Here is a 17,964-nt window from a genome sequence, read left to right as displayed (position 1 = left end):
ATGCATGGTTTATTGGCACTATCAATTAAAATGTTGTAATAACCCATAAATATCTACTTGATATAGACATTTCGTAATAGGTCACATTTAGAATGTGAAGTAAAAATTGTTTACAATATAAAAATTATACTAAATATTTAATATTTAAAAGTTATTATTCTTAAAGTGAAATTTTAAAACAAAAAGCATTTCTTGCCCACTAGGTAATCCTGATTTTTGTTTTGTGATAAATATTCTAGATGTAAAAATATATTTCCATTTTGCATTGATCTGATTGTATTAAGAGTATGTCCAAAGTAACCTAGATTTTGTCAAGTTTCTTGTTAAGGCATAAGCTGCTTCATATAAAGGGCTTCCCAGGTGGCACAGTGTAAAGAATCCACCTGCCAATGCAGAAGACTCATGAGAAGCAGATTTGATCCCTGGGTCAGGAAGATTCCCTGGAGTAGGAAATGGAAACCTACTCCAGTATTCTTGCCTGGAAAATTGCATGGACAGAGGATCCTGGTGGTCCATGAGGTCACAATGGACACGACTGAATGGCTGAGCATCCACATTTCATATAAGCAATTTTTTTAAAAAAGTGGAGATGTATTTTCAGCTTGTCTTGATTCTGATGTTGAAATCAATATTGCCATTGCTATTTCATATTTTAAATCAGTTTCTAATTTCAGGTTGTAATGTTCTACAAGAATATTTGCAATTGTTTCCTCTTTTTTGCTAAGGTAGTTACAAATAAGTGTACCTGTAGCAAATATCCAAGCAGTACAAAATGCCAGTGAATATTATGGGGTAGTATTAGAATAGCATAACATTTGGATCTCCTAGCAAGGTCAACCTAAGGCAATGGCACCCCACTCCAGTACTCTTGCTTGGAAAATCCCATGGATGGAGGAGCCTGGTAGGCTGCAGTCCAGGGGGTCGCTAAGAGTCGGACACGACTGAGCGACTTCTTTCACTTTTAACTTTCATGCATTGGAGAAGGAAATGGCAACCCACTCCAGTGTTCTTGCCTGGAGAATCCCAGGGACGGCGGAGCCTGGTGGGCTGCTGTCTATGGGGTCGCACAGAGTCAGACACGACTGAAGCAACTTAGCAGCAGCAAGGTCAACCTTGCTGTACAGATTCACATGGTGAAATTGCTGATTTAAGGATTAGAAATTTGTTTTTTCTTCAAAACCACTCATAAAATCCATATGAATATACTCTGCTTATAAACTTCTTAATAATTATTTAGAAAAAAGGCTCATTATAGAAAGTTAACTGCAGAAAAGACCACAGACTCACATATAATATGGCAACAACTGCAAGCAAGATGGTTGCATAGTAATGTCTCTCTATTGATTATTAAGCTTTAATAGAATTATAATACTTTTCTTGTTTTCTCTATTAATTTTCCACAAGATTTCAGATTCAGAGACATATGTTAAGTTTCTTAAGGAACTTCCACGTGGAAATGCTACTCTCAGCCAGACAGCAGTGATCACATGGTGGTTGCCTGTGCATTTGTGAACCTCAAAAGAACCAAAGCATCAAAATTTACAAAATGAGTGTCAGCAGCTTAGAAGAAAATTCCAGAAATAATTGTAGAGCACTCTTTTAATTCTTACTGTAAATGGTTGTGAGGTAAAGTAGACAAGGGGATACATCAGAATTGTTTAATAACATTTCTGAACTGAGTTTCAAAAGTAAGATAGTTCAGTTCAGTTCAGTCTCTCAGTCATGTCCGACTCTTTGCGACCCCATGAATTGCAGCATGCCAGGCCTCCCTGTCCATCACCAACTCCTGGAGTTCACTCAGACTCAGGTCCATCGAGTCAGTGATGCCATCCAGCCATCTCATCCTCTGTCGTCCCCTTCTCCTCCTGCCCCCAATCCCTCCCAGCATCAGAGTCTTTTCCAGTGAGTCAACTCTTCACATGAGGTGGCCAAAGTACTAGAGTTTCAGCTTTAGCATCATTCCTTCCAAAGAAAGCCCAGGGTTGATCTCCTTCAAAATGGACTGGTTGGATCTCCTTGCAGTCCAAGGGACTCTCAAGAGTCTTCTCCAACACCACAGTTCAAAAGCATCAATTCTTCGGCACTCAGCCTTTTTCACAGTCCAACTCTCACATCCATACATCAGCACTGGAAAAACCATAGCCTTGACTAGATGGACCTTTCTTGGCAAAGTAATGTCTCTGCTTTTCAATATGCTATCTAGGTTGGTCATAACTTTCCTTCCAAGGAGTAAGCGTCTTTTAATTTCATGGCTGCAGTCACCATCTGCAGTGATTTTGGAGCCCAGAAAAATAAAGTCTGACACTGTTTCCACTGTTTCCCCATCTATTTCCCATGAAGTGATGGGACCAGATGCCATGATCTTCATTTTCTGAATGTTGAGCTTTAAGCCAACTTTTTCACTCTCCTCTTTCACTTTCCTCAAGAGGCTTTTTAGTTCCTCTTCACTTTCTGCCATAAGGGTGGTGTTATCTGCATATCTGAGGTGATTGATATTTCTCCAAACAACCTTGATTCCAGCTTGTGTTTCTTCCAGTCCAGCGTTTCTCATGATGTACTCTGCATATAAGTTAAATAATCAGGTTGACAATATACAGCCTTGACGTACTCCTTTTCCTATTTGGAACCAGTCTGTTGTTCCATGTCCAGTTCTAACTGTTGCCTCCTGACCTGCATATAGGTTTCTCAAGAGGCAGGTCAGGTGGTCTGGTATTCCCATCTCTTTCAGAATTTTCCAGAGTTTATTGTGATCCACACAGATAGTTCAACATAACTGCAAATCCTTGATCTTTTATTATTTAGGGAAAGATTTTTATTTTCTTTTTCTGTTTATATTACACCAAGCTTTTTTATTAGATACTGTTTCTGTATTTTATAAAATATCTTTATATGATCTATTGATATGTCTGTGGGGAATTAACTGATCCCTATTTTTCATTTCTCTCAGCGTCCATACACATGCCACTGTCTCATCATGGAAGGAATATTTTTTCCTTACCTAGTGACTTTGACCTTTGTCATGTGACTTGTTCAGTGATAAATGAGTAGAAGTAACAGTGTGATATTTGTAGGCCTTAAGAAACCTTATGGGTTTCCATTTGCCCCTTTGTATTCTGTAATCACCATGAGAAGAGCCTCTTTAGCTTGGTTCAGAATGAACATACGGAGAGCAGAGCTACCAGAGACACTGTAAGTAGGAAAAGTCACCCAGTTCAGCCCAATTAAGATCAGCAGAATCACTCCAGCTGGCTTGCTGACCCATGAAAATTTAATCACTGGTATTTTATGCACTGAGTCATTTTAAAATGTAGTTGTAATGTGCCAACAGTTAACTGATTATGGTTTCTTAGTTGGCACAATGGTAAGGAATCTACCTGCCAGTGTAATAGATGTAAGAGATGTGAGTTCAATCCCTGGGTCGGGAAGATCCCCTGGAGTAGGAAATGGCAACCTTCTCCAGTATTCTTGCCTGAAAAATTCTATGGACAGAGAAGCCTGGTGGGTCACAAACAGTCGGACATAACTGAGTGACTCAGCACGGCAGAGCAAGGAGAATTTAGAGGGAATGTAGCTTGCAGAGTTGGAGAATTAAAACTTTTGTTATCACAGTTTCTGGAGTCAGTAAAAGATACTGAAATTAAGATTGAGTTCAAAGACAAAGAATAATCAAATGTATGAGCATTATGTGTAACCTGATGATATATAACCAGACCAAACCAGGGAAGTAGACTCAAAACATTTATTAAGATCTCTGAAATGGTATCTAGAAAACTTGTAGTACTGTCGAAGCCTCATAGACCCAAAGTACGTGATTAAGTAGAAAGAAGGAAAGAGAGAGGCATGTCTAAAAAATAATTGTAAGTGTGGCTTTTGACTTGCATCAAACATATAGATAATCCATACAGTTTTGAAGAAAGAACCAGTTGGAACTAAAAGAAACTGAGCCTAGATGTTTGAAAAGGACTTTGGGTCTTCAAATTTCTACAGGCAGGAAGCAGCTGAGAAAACTGCTCAACAATCTAAAAAGAGCAAGTTTTCCAAAATGTTCTTCAGAAGTGGACAGTGAGAATTATGGACAGGAAAGTAGCTCTCAGGGGATGGGACCAAAGTCTGTGGATGGCAATGGACTGAGGATGCACTCCAGAGGATCAAAGATAAGACCTAAAGGACAAATCTCCCCCATCACAAAGTAGGGTGACTTAGAGCATTTGATTAGTCAAATTTTCTAATTGCTATTGGAACAATGGCTGCAGTATGATGAGCTTGTCCCCGTTTCACCATTTTTATATTGGGTTCCTTGGGTGGGGAGTGGGAAGAAGAGGAGGGATAACTTATTTTCTTTTAGTTCATAGGTCTCTGGGTTAAGATCTACTGATATAGATCTACTTTGAGCTTGATGCTATGATTGGATTAGACTTTCTGGAGTCCTTGGATAAGGGTGCTTGTGGTAGTTTGATTTACTGACCTTGATTCCTCATTTCTTATAGCATCTGCAACCTTGTCATGGATCATCTGAGTCTTTCCTTACTCTGACTTTGTGCTTGGCCATGTAAAATTCCCATTTGACCTCTTGTATCTCCTCTTTCACCATGAGAAGAAGTCTTCCCAGGTGTCTTTTCCTTCCATGGGAACCCTGAAATGAACACAAGAGCAGCAGAGCCATTCCAGCCAAACAACAGGCCTTCATGAAGGAAGCAGAGCTGCCCAACTGAGGCCATCCCAGATTAGCAGAGCTTCTTCAGTCAGTCTGCAGCTTCACAAGAACCAGCAGTTAAAGCAGTGGTTGTCAAACTTTTTCTTTAAAGGGCCAGTCAGTAAATATGTTAGGTTTGAGTCCTGTCATCTGGTTGTCTATAGTGCAAAAGCAGCCATAGACAATTCATAACAAATGAGACAGCTGCATTCCAATAAAACCATTTACAGACAGAAATTCATACAATTTTTTATTGTGTGAGATACTATTCTTATGGTTTTTTTCAATTACTTAACTTGCATAAAATTATATAAAAATCATTCTTAACTCACTGGCTATTAAAAAAAATATTGCTGGTTGGATTTGGCACCAGGGCCAAAAACAGGTCACAGCAAATATTCCTAAAAATTGTTTATAGACAACTTCCTCTTGCCAAAGTTCCATTTCTTATGGTGAGTGTTCAACTTCATCTTCCTTTTCTAGTTTTTTTCTCTGCCAGATCTTAGGCCATTTTATTCCCATCAGTGTACCTCCAAGTTACTTGTTATGTAAAACTACTGATATTAATATTTATTCCTTTATTTGTCTTCCATCTTTATTTTATTCTTTATCTCTAATCAGCATAAATCAAATGCTTTCCTTGAGACCTACTCTCTCAGAAGGCTGAGTACATGGGAAAATGAACATATTTTTCATTTAGCTCAGGTACACATAGTTTACTCATGCTGATAGTATTACCTCTTAGTGTTATTAGAAAATTCTTGAAAGCAATATTGTGAGATAAAATTAAACCTTTTTTTAAAGTGGCATTTCATACAGATAAGAATAAATAGAAGGCTGAACATGAGTCCATCCTATCACAGAGACAGACAGAAATGACTAATTGATGTATCATAGTTAAATGCAACCACAAACCCAGAATTTTTAAGTGTGATTCAGCACTGCTAGTATTTCCACCTCCATTTCAGTAGATACTGACACTGAAACTGGAGTTTACTGTGACAAGTACAGAAAGCACAGTTAGGTTACTAACATCTGCTCTTGTTCAAATAAACATGCTCACCAAACTCCCTAATTTTCTTTAGAGGGGTAAAGAAGCCTATTAACTGATTTCATCACTGACCAGGATGGAACTGGTTATCATTTGTCAAGGACAGTTTATAACATATCCTTTAGTACCTAAAGCAATCTGACATGCTAGTGGTATTTCAGACTGTGGGATATATTTCTAGTCTAAAATCCAAATTAAATGAAGAAAAACAGTCTTATGGACTCTGTGGGAGAGGGAAAGGGTGGGAAGATTTGGGAGAATGACATTGAAACATGTAAAATATCATGTAAGAAACGAGTTGCCAGTCCAGGTTCGATGCACAATACTGGCTTGGGGCTAGTGCACAGGGATGACCCAGAGGGATGGTATGGGGAGGGAGGAGGGAGGAGGGTTCAGGATGGGGAACACATGTATACATGTGGCAGATTCATTTTGATATTTGGCAAAACTAATACAATTATGTACAGTTTAAAAATAAAATAAAATTAAAAAAAAAAAAAGAAAAAGTCAAGCATTCCTTTCACCATTTTCTTTTCTTCTTAACTTCCTTCATAGTATTTTAATCTGAAGTTTTTTTTTTTTTGCAGCTTTCTAGGGAAAAGATATGGATCAGAACATCAACCCTATAATGGCTAAGTTTGATTAATTTTGATAGAACTTCAGAAGGAAAGAAAAGAAAGGAAAGGAGAAGGAGAAACAGGGAAAAGGGTGGTGGGGGGAGAAGATAAAGCCAGAGAGAGGGAGGAAGGGCAGAGGAAAAGGAGAAAGGAAACAGGAAGAGGGAGTGGCAGGGAGCAAGGGAAAAAGTAGAACCTACATTAGAGAATAAGGGCAATTTTCCCTAAAATCTCCTAGATACAGAGGAAATAGGGTGCTGTCTCAGTCCCTGCCTAGTAGAAAAGATTTAATTAAAAAATTTAAAACTGCTGAAATTGCTGTTTCAATGTTAACAGCACTTCTGAATTTTAAATACAACCCTTTTGTCCTTACCTCAGAAAATCTGGAAAAGAGATACAATTTTGAAAGTTCAAACAGGAAGATATCTCAAAGATTGGGGTTCTAAACCTTAAGGGCAGAGGTAGCATAATGATTCATCTTACATCTTAACTTTCACCTATTGATCTACTCAGAATGGTGTGCAGAGAAAAACTCCAATGCCATTTCTGGGTGCAGTAGACATGAGATTCACCTTTCAGATCACTCTTCAAGAAGGATTTGTTGCCCCAGCTGCTGGATGAGCAGTCAGCTGATAGCTCCCAGCATTCAACTACCTCAGGGGTCACCTCAGCTGCAAAGAATCATATTGACCAAAGCCATGTCCTTCCCAAGGCAGCACGCATTCAGTGGTCAATCATGGTGAGGATACAAAGGTCCAGCCATTTTGACCCACAGCAGAACAACTCTGATCATGTCTAAGGCTTGTCAGGCATTCGTCAGAGTCCCATTTCTTCCTCTGCCTTCCATGGGGTTGTTCCCTAATGAATATCCTAGACCCATATTCTATCTCTCTCAGTGTCTCCTTCCAGAGAGCTCAGTTTACAGACCTTGGTGCAGGGAAATTGATTTGTAATTGATTTCTGATGTCTGCCATGACAAGGATAACCATTGCTGTTGAGGAAGAAAGGTATTCTTTAAGCCTCAAGCCATCGGGGCAGAAGAATTAGTAGTGTTGTGGTCCTGAGAGTAACATCAAAGGGAAGACTGGAATCTTGTGGGAGAAAAAAAACCAGAAAGAGTCAATGATTTAATCATAAAGTGTTTATTGATATAAGCTGTATACCAGGTAGAATCCAATAATGCATACAAACAATTAAAATATAATTTAATAGACACTGCCTAGAGCTCAGAGGTTAAAAGCATCTGCCTGCAGTACGGGAGACCTGAGTTCGATCCCTGGGTTGGGAAGATCCCCTGGAGAAGGATATGGCAACCCACTCCAGTATTCTTGCCTGGAGAATCCCATGGGTGGAGGAGCCTGGTGGGTTACAGTCCACGGGGTTGTAAAGAGTTGGATACGACTGAGCGACTTCCCTTCAGACTTTCAGAGTTCCTTAAAGGGGCTATGGAAGCCTAGAAAGCAAAGTGAACTTTGCTGAAAGAGGTTGGGAAAAAGAAATGACACATATTTTCCTACCATAGGAAGAACACAACAGGGCTCCTCAAATGTCGAAGGTGGAATATACACAGGCAGAGAGTCAGGAAGCATGGAGTGTGCTTGGGGAATGGCAGGTAGTTTAGCATGGTGAAGTGTAGTGTGAACAAAGCTTGGAAAGTGGATCAGGTGGGGAGGCAGGAAATAAGACTAGAACATCTGGTTATTGCCGTTGGGGAGGGTCTACTTTGCCTTGCTTGGGAATTTGGACTTAATCCAGCAGCCAATGGGCACTTTTGGAAAGGAAGCTGTGATTCTGTTATGTGTTTGCTAATGTCTTGGACAGATGTTCGGATTTTCTTGCGCTGTTCTGGATTCTGATATTGCTGTCCTCTGGATTAGTGTACACCTCTGGGGGCCCTTTAAAGAGGGTGTTTCAGGTGTACCTCGTTTAGGAAAGGCATTCCTCAGAACAACTAGAGAAAGAATCGCTATTTCTCTCTGGGCTTCTCTTAGTCTGGGACCTGAATGTTAATGAGGTTTAATATGTTTGAAGCTACTACAGCATCCCAGGGTATTATGCAGGGCAGGAAGAGGGACTTTGACCTGAAGAAGCAGACCAGGAACTAGGAGAGGGGACCACAAACTATAGATGAAATATGTAAAATTATAAAATATGACTCGTGAATCAAATTTCTGAATTAACATTCTTTATGTTTTCTGGAAGCTTTGGGGAAATTATGTGTAAAAGAGTGTGTCTGGGCTGGACTAGAGGTATCTCCCTGGTGTGCCAGGAAGTGGAATTAGGAAACACCCTGCTGGAAGTCCTCCAATTGCTCTGGGCAGGCTGTCTCCTTAACTGTAATAGAATGCTCAGGGACACAAACAGATGTCCAGCCACAATCCTGGATTTGTCTGGGTCTCAGGAGCCACATATGAAATCTATAAACTCATACATAATTAGAGTTCATTACAGATAGAGCTGAAAAACCTAGGGAGGGGCTAGATGTTCAGGACAGTGGGAGGGAGAGGGGATGGCTCATGGAGTAGACTCTCAGGAAATGTGAATGCAGGAGAATCACCAGGATCCTTGGCAGAAACAGCTTATAAGTGTAAGGTAAAGGGTAGGCTGAACAGCAGGGCTAAATGTGCAAAGGGGCAGTTCTAGGACAGCAGGAAATTGTACTTGAAACTCTTCTCACCACACTGACTCCTAGAGGAACATGTGCTCCTGGAAAGAAAGGGCTAGATGGTAAGATAGGATTATCACTCAAGTAATTTTGCCATGAAACTTCATCAAATAGAACTGGACCTGGAAAGGAGTAGCTATCACTCCCAGCTAGAGAGAAAAATGTAGTCCAGAGACTGGGAGGCAGGGAGTGAAGGAACTCACCAGTGTCATCAGAGAGAAGATAAGGTTTTAATCTATGATAGAGGCTTGACAGTGAAGAGTGAGGGAAATGTAGGTGATAACATTAATAGGATACCGTGGCAGCAAATGTGAAGAATGAGTGAGGTAGAGGATCTAACAGTGCCTCTGTGACTGTTTAGAAAGAAAATGACATGAGAATTTAGTGAGAGATGCAGGTAAAAGACCAGAAGAAGAAAGGTGAGAAAAAGGTGAGTTTTATTTGGGGATAGTTTTTATATGTTGGAGCATGTTGCTTGATTGTCTGATACTGTATTTGGATAGGGAAAAACACCCGGCAGTTAGGTATGGATTAAGAACTTTTAAGAGAAGTGACAGGTGAAAAATTAATACTGGAGATGGTAAAAAAAAATAGAAGACTGGATTATACCATATTTAAGGAATAATTTGAGGCATGTACAAAATGCATGGCAAAAAATTTACAGGGGAAAGAAGGGGAGATTCAGGAATACAGTAAGTCTTCTACATATGAACAGGTTCTGTTCTGAGAGTGCTTTTGTAAGTCCAGTTTGTTCGTAAGTCCAACATTAGCCTAGGTACCCAACTAACACAATTGGCTATATAGTATTATACTGTAATAGGTTTAGAATATTTTTCATACAAATGATACGTAAAAGGCAAACAAACACAAAAAAATAAAACTTTTAAAATCTTACAGAACCTTGAAAAGTACAGTAGTACAATACAATAACTGGCATACAGGAGTTGACATCGAGTGAACAGGCAAGAAGAGTTACTGACTTGAGGAGGGAGAGGAAGTGGGAGATGGTAGAGCTGAAGGAATAGGAGACAGAAGCCTGATGTTGATGGAAGGCAGGTTTGCATCTTTGAAAGTTCTCAACTTTAAGGTTTGTATGTAGGGGACTTACTATAATTATTTTGTGGAAAATTGGGACATTAGTTAGCCTGAGATATACCATATTGGAAAGAGGAAATGGTAAGGGTGAGGTCACCTCTGTGGGGTCAGATGGTCCTACAGTAAGACACTGTGGCCTGTGACACGGTTGACCTGCCATCACATAGCTGGAGAGGTCCTCCCAGGGCACGAGGAGTATAATATGCAACACTGGACAGGTCTGAGTAGTTTGACAAAGCATTGTACAGGAGATTTTATCATGTATTCCCATGACTAAGAAATTCCTGCTATTCAGGATCTGCAATTCAACCATTTCTAAAATATCAGGTTTCAGAAATTTTGCAGCAGTTGGGGAACTCAAGTGGCCACCTAGTGAGGATTTTAGCGCTTCATCAAGAACTGTCTTGACATGGTCATCAGTTCTCCAACTACCCAGCACTATTTAGAAAGGGATGTATGCTGGAGCATGCTGCTTTCCCAAAGTTATTCTTTGATTTAGATATATTTCTTGAAGAGAAGAATCAGCTACCTCTCCTTTGTCACCCTTTCCAAATCCTGTCTGGGATGTGCCAAGCTTTAGGGGAATACTTAAAGGTTTCACCTCATGCTTGTGCTCTCTCCACCACCCCATACCCCACCCAAATCCTCCTTTTCTGGGTGTGCTCCAGGAACTCTAGTTACTCCATACGAAACAATGCCAAAATAGGGTAGAGCACTGAAAAATCACATCCTGCCTCTCTCCAAAGAAGGGTAGTTTTTTTTTTTTTTTTTTGCTCAGAATTAAGGAATAAACCAATGCCACATTTTTCTTGTCTTATCATGCACAGACAAGAAGAAAAACAGGATTTACTGAAGGAGAACATGTAAATATTTGTTATTTATAATGTGGAAAACTAAGTTAAACAAGCAAAAACAATTTTGGCTCTTGTAGCCTCTGAGTAACAGTCACTTTTCTTGCAAATGATGTTTAACTGAGATCTGGTTTTCAAACGGCACAAAAGCAGAATTAATTAATATTTCCCTTTTTATTATGTCTTTGTTTTCAAACACGAATGAGACATTTGAGTCTATTAATAACTAAAAATGCAAATGTTATTATTAGCACAATCTAAGCAAAATCGAAACTCTTTTATACAAGATGCTACTTAAAGATGCAAGAGAGTTGCCTGATGAAAATCAATCAAAATAAGTCCAGAAGTATTTCTTCTACTTGAGGAAAAAATAATGTAATTGGTAATTACAAAGCCAGAATACAAGAGGATAGCTACTCTAAATAGTTGATTAAGGTTCAGTGAGTTTCTCTGTAGTGTTTTGGAAAAAACAAAGTGACTATTTAGTAGGTAAAGGAGAAGACCTCCTGAGATAACAAATGGAATTAGGTAAAGACGTTTTCTCATTTATGTCAGAGCGAGGAACAGTCTCATCCTCCTAGTCACTTATATTAAAAATGAGTTTCATTTAAAAATGAACTAAACTTACTATTTGCAAAAATTTCATGTTTTAAATAAATGTTTTCTTTCCCAATGATCACTTAGTTTTTGTTTTCAGCTCATTAATTGAAGGCACTATGAAATGAATTCTTAGAAATTCTCTGATATCATTTCTTATGGTATTTTAAGGCACAACACTCAATTGGCTTTCCTAATATTTCATTTGTTCATTTCTTCTGCAAATATTTACTGAGCACCCACACTGTTTGAGGTACTGTGTTCGGAACTCTAAACAACCTCTGCCCCACCATTATAATTTTGCTTTCTGCAGAGTTGAGAGTGAAAACATTTTCCTCTCATAATCATGTAAGAATATAACTTCTTTTTATCTCTTTTCATGCTGAAATTTTTTTGGCATAAACATATTTTCACTTTTGACAAAAGAAAATAAGTTTAATTCTCACCACTGATAAATCTAAAGGCAGGTTTTTCAGTTCTTGTCTTAAGTTTGATTATCATTTGCTTTGCCTTGCAGGGTGCTCAGCACTAAGAGGATATATACATATCTTCCTTTTCTTCTCACTGCCCTTTACACTGTTCCGATTGCTTTCCTTCCTACAACCCTTAGCAAAGAACTCTTATCTGGCTAAATACTAGCAAGTGATCTTACTGGCAAACATTGACCCAAGGTCTAGTTACATATGTTCTGATCTGAAAAAAACAGGCATGTATTTCTCCAGCAAAGATGGGTTTACTGGGTATAAGCAGAGAATTGCAATTCAGGGTCTAAAGCCACAGCAAGCCAGGTGCAAGTACCTGCATGGCAAAGGAAGGGGAACTCTTTTAAAGAGGCAAAAAAAGGTGAGGAGGACTGTAGTAAACAGAGTCTGTGGCTTTTCTTTCACTGAGTATTTGCCGAGAAATAAGTCTTTTCTTCTCCCTGTTGGCTCTGCTATTGTCCCAGGCTGTGGGAAAGCCCTCTTCTTGTTACCCAACTATATTTTGTTGAAATTTCTGTTTATTTATTTCACATGTTAATTTCATTAGTCTATATATTAGAAATTCACAGTAGCCATGGCAGAGATCACCTTCAGTTAAGTTCAGTCGCTTAGTCGTGTCCAACTCTTTGCGACCCCATGAATCACAGCACGCCAGGCCTCCCTGTCCATCACCAACTCCCGGAGTTCACTCAGACTCACGTCCATCAAGTCAGTGATGCCATCCAGCCATCTCATCCTCTATCGTCCCCTCCTGCTCCTGCCCCCAATCCCTCCCAGCATCAGAGTCTTTTCCAATGAGTCAACTCTTCGCATGAGGTGGCCAAAGTATTGGAGTTTCAGCTTTAGCATCATTCCTTCCAAAGAAATCCCAGGGCTGATCTCCTTCAGAATGGACTGGTTGGATCTCCTTGCAGTCCAAGGGACTCTCAAGAGTCTTCTCCAACACCACAGTTCAAGAGCATCCATTCTTTGGCGCTCAGCTTTCTTCACAGTCCAACTCTCACATCCATACATGACCACTGGAAAAACCATAGCCTTGACTAGATGGACCTTTGTTGGCAAAGTAATGTCTCTGCTTTTCAATATGCTATCTAGGTTGGTCATAACTTTTCTTCCAAGGAGTAAGCGTCTTTTAATTTCATGGCTGCAATCACCACCTGCAGTGATTTTGGAGCCCAGAAAAATAAAGTCTGACACTGTTTCCACTGTTTCCCCATCTATTTCCCATGAAGTGATGGGACCGGATGCCATGATCTTCGTTTTCTGAATGTTGAGCTTTAAGCCAACTTTGTCACTCTCCTCTTTCACTTTCCTCAAGAGGCTTTTTAGTTCCTCTTCACTTTCTGCCATAAGGGTGGTGTCATCTGCATATCTGAGGTTATTAATATTTCTCCCAACAATCTTGATTCCAGCTTGTGCTTCTTCAAGCCCAGCATTTCTCATGATGTACTCTGAATATAAGTTAAATAATCAGGGTGACAATATACAGCCTTGACGTACTCCTTTTCCTATTTGGAACCAGTCTGTTGTTCCATGTCCAGTTCTAACTGTTGCTTCCTGACCTGCATACAGATTTCTCAAGAGGCAGGTCAGGTGGTCTGGTATTCCCATCTCTTTCAGAATTTTCCACAGTTTATTGTGATCCATACAATCAAAGGCTTTGGCATAGTCAATAAAGCAGAAATAGATGTTTTTCTGGAACTCTCTTGCTTTTTCCATGATCCAGCTGATGTTGGCAATTTGATCTCTGGTTCCTCTGCCTTTCCTAAAACCACCTTGAACATTAGGAAGTTCATGGTTCATGTATTGCTGAAGCCTGGCTTGGAGAATTTTGAGCATTACTTTACTAGCGTGTGAGATGAGTGCAATTGTGCAGTAGTTTGAGCATTGTTTAGCATTGACTTTCTTTGGGATTGGAATGAAAACTGACCTTTTCCAGTCCTGTGGCCACTGCTGAGTTTTCCAAATTTGCTGGCATATTGAGTGCAGCACTTTTACAGCATCATCTTTCAGGATTTGAAATAGCTCAACTGGAATTCCATCACCTCCACTAGCTTTGTTCGTAGTGATGCTTTCTAAGGCCCAGTTTACTTCTTCACATTCCTGGATGTCTGGCTCTAGGTGAGTGATCACAGCATCATGACTATCTGGGTCATGAAGGTCTTTTTTGTACATTTCTTCTGTGTATTCCTGCCACCTCTTCTTAACATCTTTTGCTTCTGTTAGGGCCCTAACATTTCTGTTCTTTATTTTGCCCACCTTTGCATGAAGTGTTACCTTGTTATCTCTAATTTTCTTGAAGAGATCCTTAGTCTTTTCCATTCTATTGTTTTCCTCTATTTCTTTGTATTGATTGCTGAGGAAGGCTTTCTTATCTGTCCTTGCTATTCTTTGGAACTCTCCATTTAAATGGGTATATCTTTCCTTTTCTCCTTTGCTTTTCACTTCTCTTCTTTTCACAGCTATTTGTAAGGCCTCCTCAGACAGCCATTTTGCTTTTTTGCATTTCCTTTTCTTGGGGATGGTCTTGATTCCTGTCTCCTGTACAATGTCATGAACCTCCATCCATAGTTCATCAGGCACTCTGTCTATCAGATCTAGTCCCTTAAATATATTTCTCACTTCCACTGTATAGTTATAAGGGATTTGATTTAGGTCATACCTGAATGGTCTAGTGGTTTTCTCTACTTTCTTCAATTTCAGTCTGAATTTTGCAATAAGGATTTCATGATCTGAGCCACAGTCAGCTCCCGGTCTTGTTTTTGCTGACTGTATAGAGCTTCTCCATCTTTAGCTGCAAATAATATAATCAATCTGATTTTGGTGTCGACCATCTGGTCACTGCTGCTGCTGCTGCTTGCTGCTAAGTTGCTTCAGTCATGTCCGACTCTGTGCGACCCCACTAGAGACCACCAAATGCATATATCAGTTTTAACTGAGAGAAAAACTAAATTAATCATGTTTGAAAGGGAAATCAACCAATCAAACAAATATACTAAGTAGCCAATTTAGGGAGCCTGGGAACTCAACTGTATATGGCATCACAGATAATGAATAGGAGGACCATGAAGAGGGAGTGAATTGGAGAAGATAGCCAGTCCCTTCTTGTAATTAGATTTTGCAGAACAGTAGTAAGAAGGCTTTATTAATTCCTTGATAAAGTTGCAACTGAGCCAGGCTGAAATTTTGTATGAATGGAGGTGTGTGGGAGTATGCACTTTCAGAGGACTTTATAGCAAATTCCTCACCCTCAGTTTCTTTATTTTCATTTTTCTCCCATCTTCCCTCCCTCTCTTTCTTTCTTCCTTCCTTCTTCTCATTTCCTAATAAGATCATATTCTTCCTAATTTATGAAGATGAAAATCTCTCCATCAGGCTCTTTCCAGGTATTAGATATTAACAATCTTATCCTGAAAATATGCCAAAGAGATGAGTTTGATGGTTAAAAGCATGAATACTGAAATCAGATGGACTAGATTCAAGTCTTTATCACTTGCTATCTGTGTGGCCTTTCACAAATTACTTATCCTTTGTATATCTCAGTTCCCTTCTCTGTAAAATTCAAATAATAGTAGTTACTATAGAGGTTTGTATAGAGGTAGTTACTATAGAGAATAAAAATGATAAAAAATAGCACTGAACATATTATAAGACTTATATGTTATGTTTTCTTTTTCTTTTTTATTTTTTAAATTTTATTTTATTTTTAAACTTTACATACTTGTATTAGTTTTGCCAAATATCAAAATGAATCCGCCACAGGTATACATGTGTTCCATGTGTGTAAAACATCAATAACCTCAGATTTGCAGATAACACCACCCTTATGGCAGAAAGTGAAGAGGAACTAAAAAGCCTCTTGATGAACGTGAAAGAGGAGAGTGAAAAAGTTGGCTTAAAGCTCAGCATTCAGTAAACTAAGATCATGGCATCTGGTCCCATCACTTCATGGGAAATAGATGGGGAAACAGTGGAAACAATGTCGGACTTCATTTTTGGGGGGCTCCAAAATCACTGTAGATGGTGCTTGCAGCCATGAAATTAAAAGATGCTTACTCCTTGGAAGGAAAGTCATGACCAACCTAGACAGCATATTAAAAAGCAGAGACATTACTTTGCCAACAAAGGTCCGTCTAGTCAAGGCTATGGTTTTTCCAGTGGTCATGTATGGATGTGAGAGTTGGACTGAAGAAATCTGAGCACCAAAGAATTGATGGTTTTGAACTGCGTTGTTGAAGACTCTTGAGAGTCCCTTGGACTGCAAGGAGATCCAATCAGTCCATTCTGAAGGAGATCAGTCCTGGGTGTTCATTGGAAGGACTGATGCTGAAACTGAAACTCCAATACTTTGGCCACCTCATGTGAAGAGTTGACTCATTAGAAAAGACTCTGATGCTGGGAGGGATTGGAGGCAGGAGGAGAAGGGGACGACAGAGGATGAGATGGCTGGATGGCATCACCGACTCGACGGACATGGGTTTCGGTGGACTCCGGGAGTTGGTGATAGACAGGGAGGCCTGGTGTGCTGCGATTCATGGGGTCACAAAGAGTCGGATACGGCTGAGCGACTGAACTGAACTGAAACATCTTTGAATGAAGAGCTTTGACATGTGGCACATGAATGCTGTAAAAAGCAACTTGGAAATGGAAGCCAAGCATAAGTAGAAAGCGCTTTTCTGCCATTTATTGTTTGCAGGGTGCATGACTTATTTATCACTGTGTCCACAATATCAAGCACTATTTCTAAAACAATAGTGGGCATTCAGTGTTAGTTCAGTAAATGAGTAAATGAATGAATGGATAATCTAGAGAGCCAAAATAAATTTCATTCTTCTGTTCCAAATCTGATTAATTCGTAGGATCCGGAAAGAATTAATAGGGCAATTAGCTTGGCTGCACCAGTGAATCTGCCAGATATGTACAGGGAACAGTTGCATGAGTGCTTACTGATGCACTGACCCAGGCTTTGGCCCTTAATCTAGTAAAGCAGAGAAATAAGAAGTTGGAATTGAGGAGATGGTAGTTCCTTCTGTGTTCACTTGCTCTTAATTAGAAGAGACAGGTAATCTCACCACATTCATCTTGGAAGGATTGGCATCAGAGAAAGTCTATGTTGGTAACAATCTAAAGCCCAATTTTGTAAACCATGAGCACAGTTTCTCTCATTAGTTCTTTTATGCTCAGAGAAGCAGATGATCCTTCCACTTTAACTCTTCCCATTATGTTTTTAGCTTGTATTTCATTTAGATACTAGAGCATTCAATTTGCTATTTGACAGGTTTGCTCCATTAAGCTAGATCAGGTTTATCAGCAAAGATTTTTAAAAATAACAACAGACTCCATTATAGAGACTCTGAGTCACAGTTCTCAGCAAGGCACCAGATATTTGTACTTTTGGAAGGTCCACATGTGATTCTGAAGTGTAGCTTAGTTGAGAACTATTAGTATTTTAAATGATTTTATTAACTTATATTTGAATTATGGTTTCAGATATTTTTACCTATAGAGCCTTAGTCCATATTGTTAAAATAACATTCTAAAGTTACTGTAATAGTCAGAAATAGTACTAAGTATTAATTATTAATATTTGAGTCTTTAAAGAGATAATCTAAGAAATATATTCTAAATCTATAAGAATTTGAGGAATTTGGAAAAAATATAATATTATCAATATCAACAGTCTTTTATTTATTTTCTCTTTTTTTATTTTTAAACTTTACAAAATTGTATTAGTTTTGCCAAATATCAAAATGAATCCACCACAGGTATACATGTGTTCCCCGTCCTGAACCCTCCTCCCTCCTCTCTCCCCATACCATCCCTCTGGGTCGTCCCAGTGCATTAGCCCCAAGCATCCAGTATCATGCATTGAACCTGGACTGGCAACTCGTTTCATACATGATATTTTACATG

The sequence above is a fragment of the Bos indicus x Bos taurus genome, chromosome 3 (assembly GCF_003369695.1).
Source record: "Bos indicus x Bos taurus breed Angus x Brahman F1 hybrid chromosome 3, Bos_hybrid_MaternalHap_v2.0, whole genome shotgun sequence".
Lineage (NCBI taxonomy): Eukaryota > Metazoa > Chordata > Mammalia > Artiodactyla > Bovidae > Bos > Bos indicus x Bos taurus.
Note: the sequence above shows the minus strand (reverse complement) of the source record.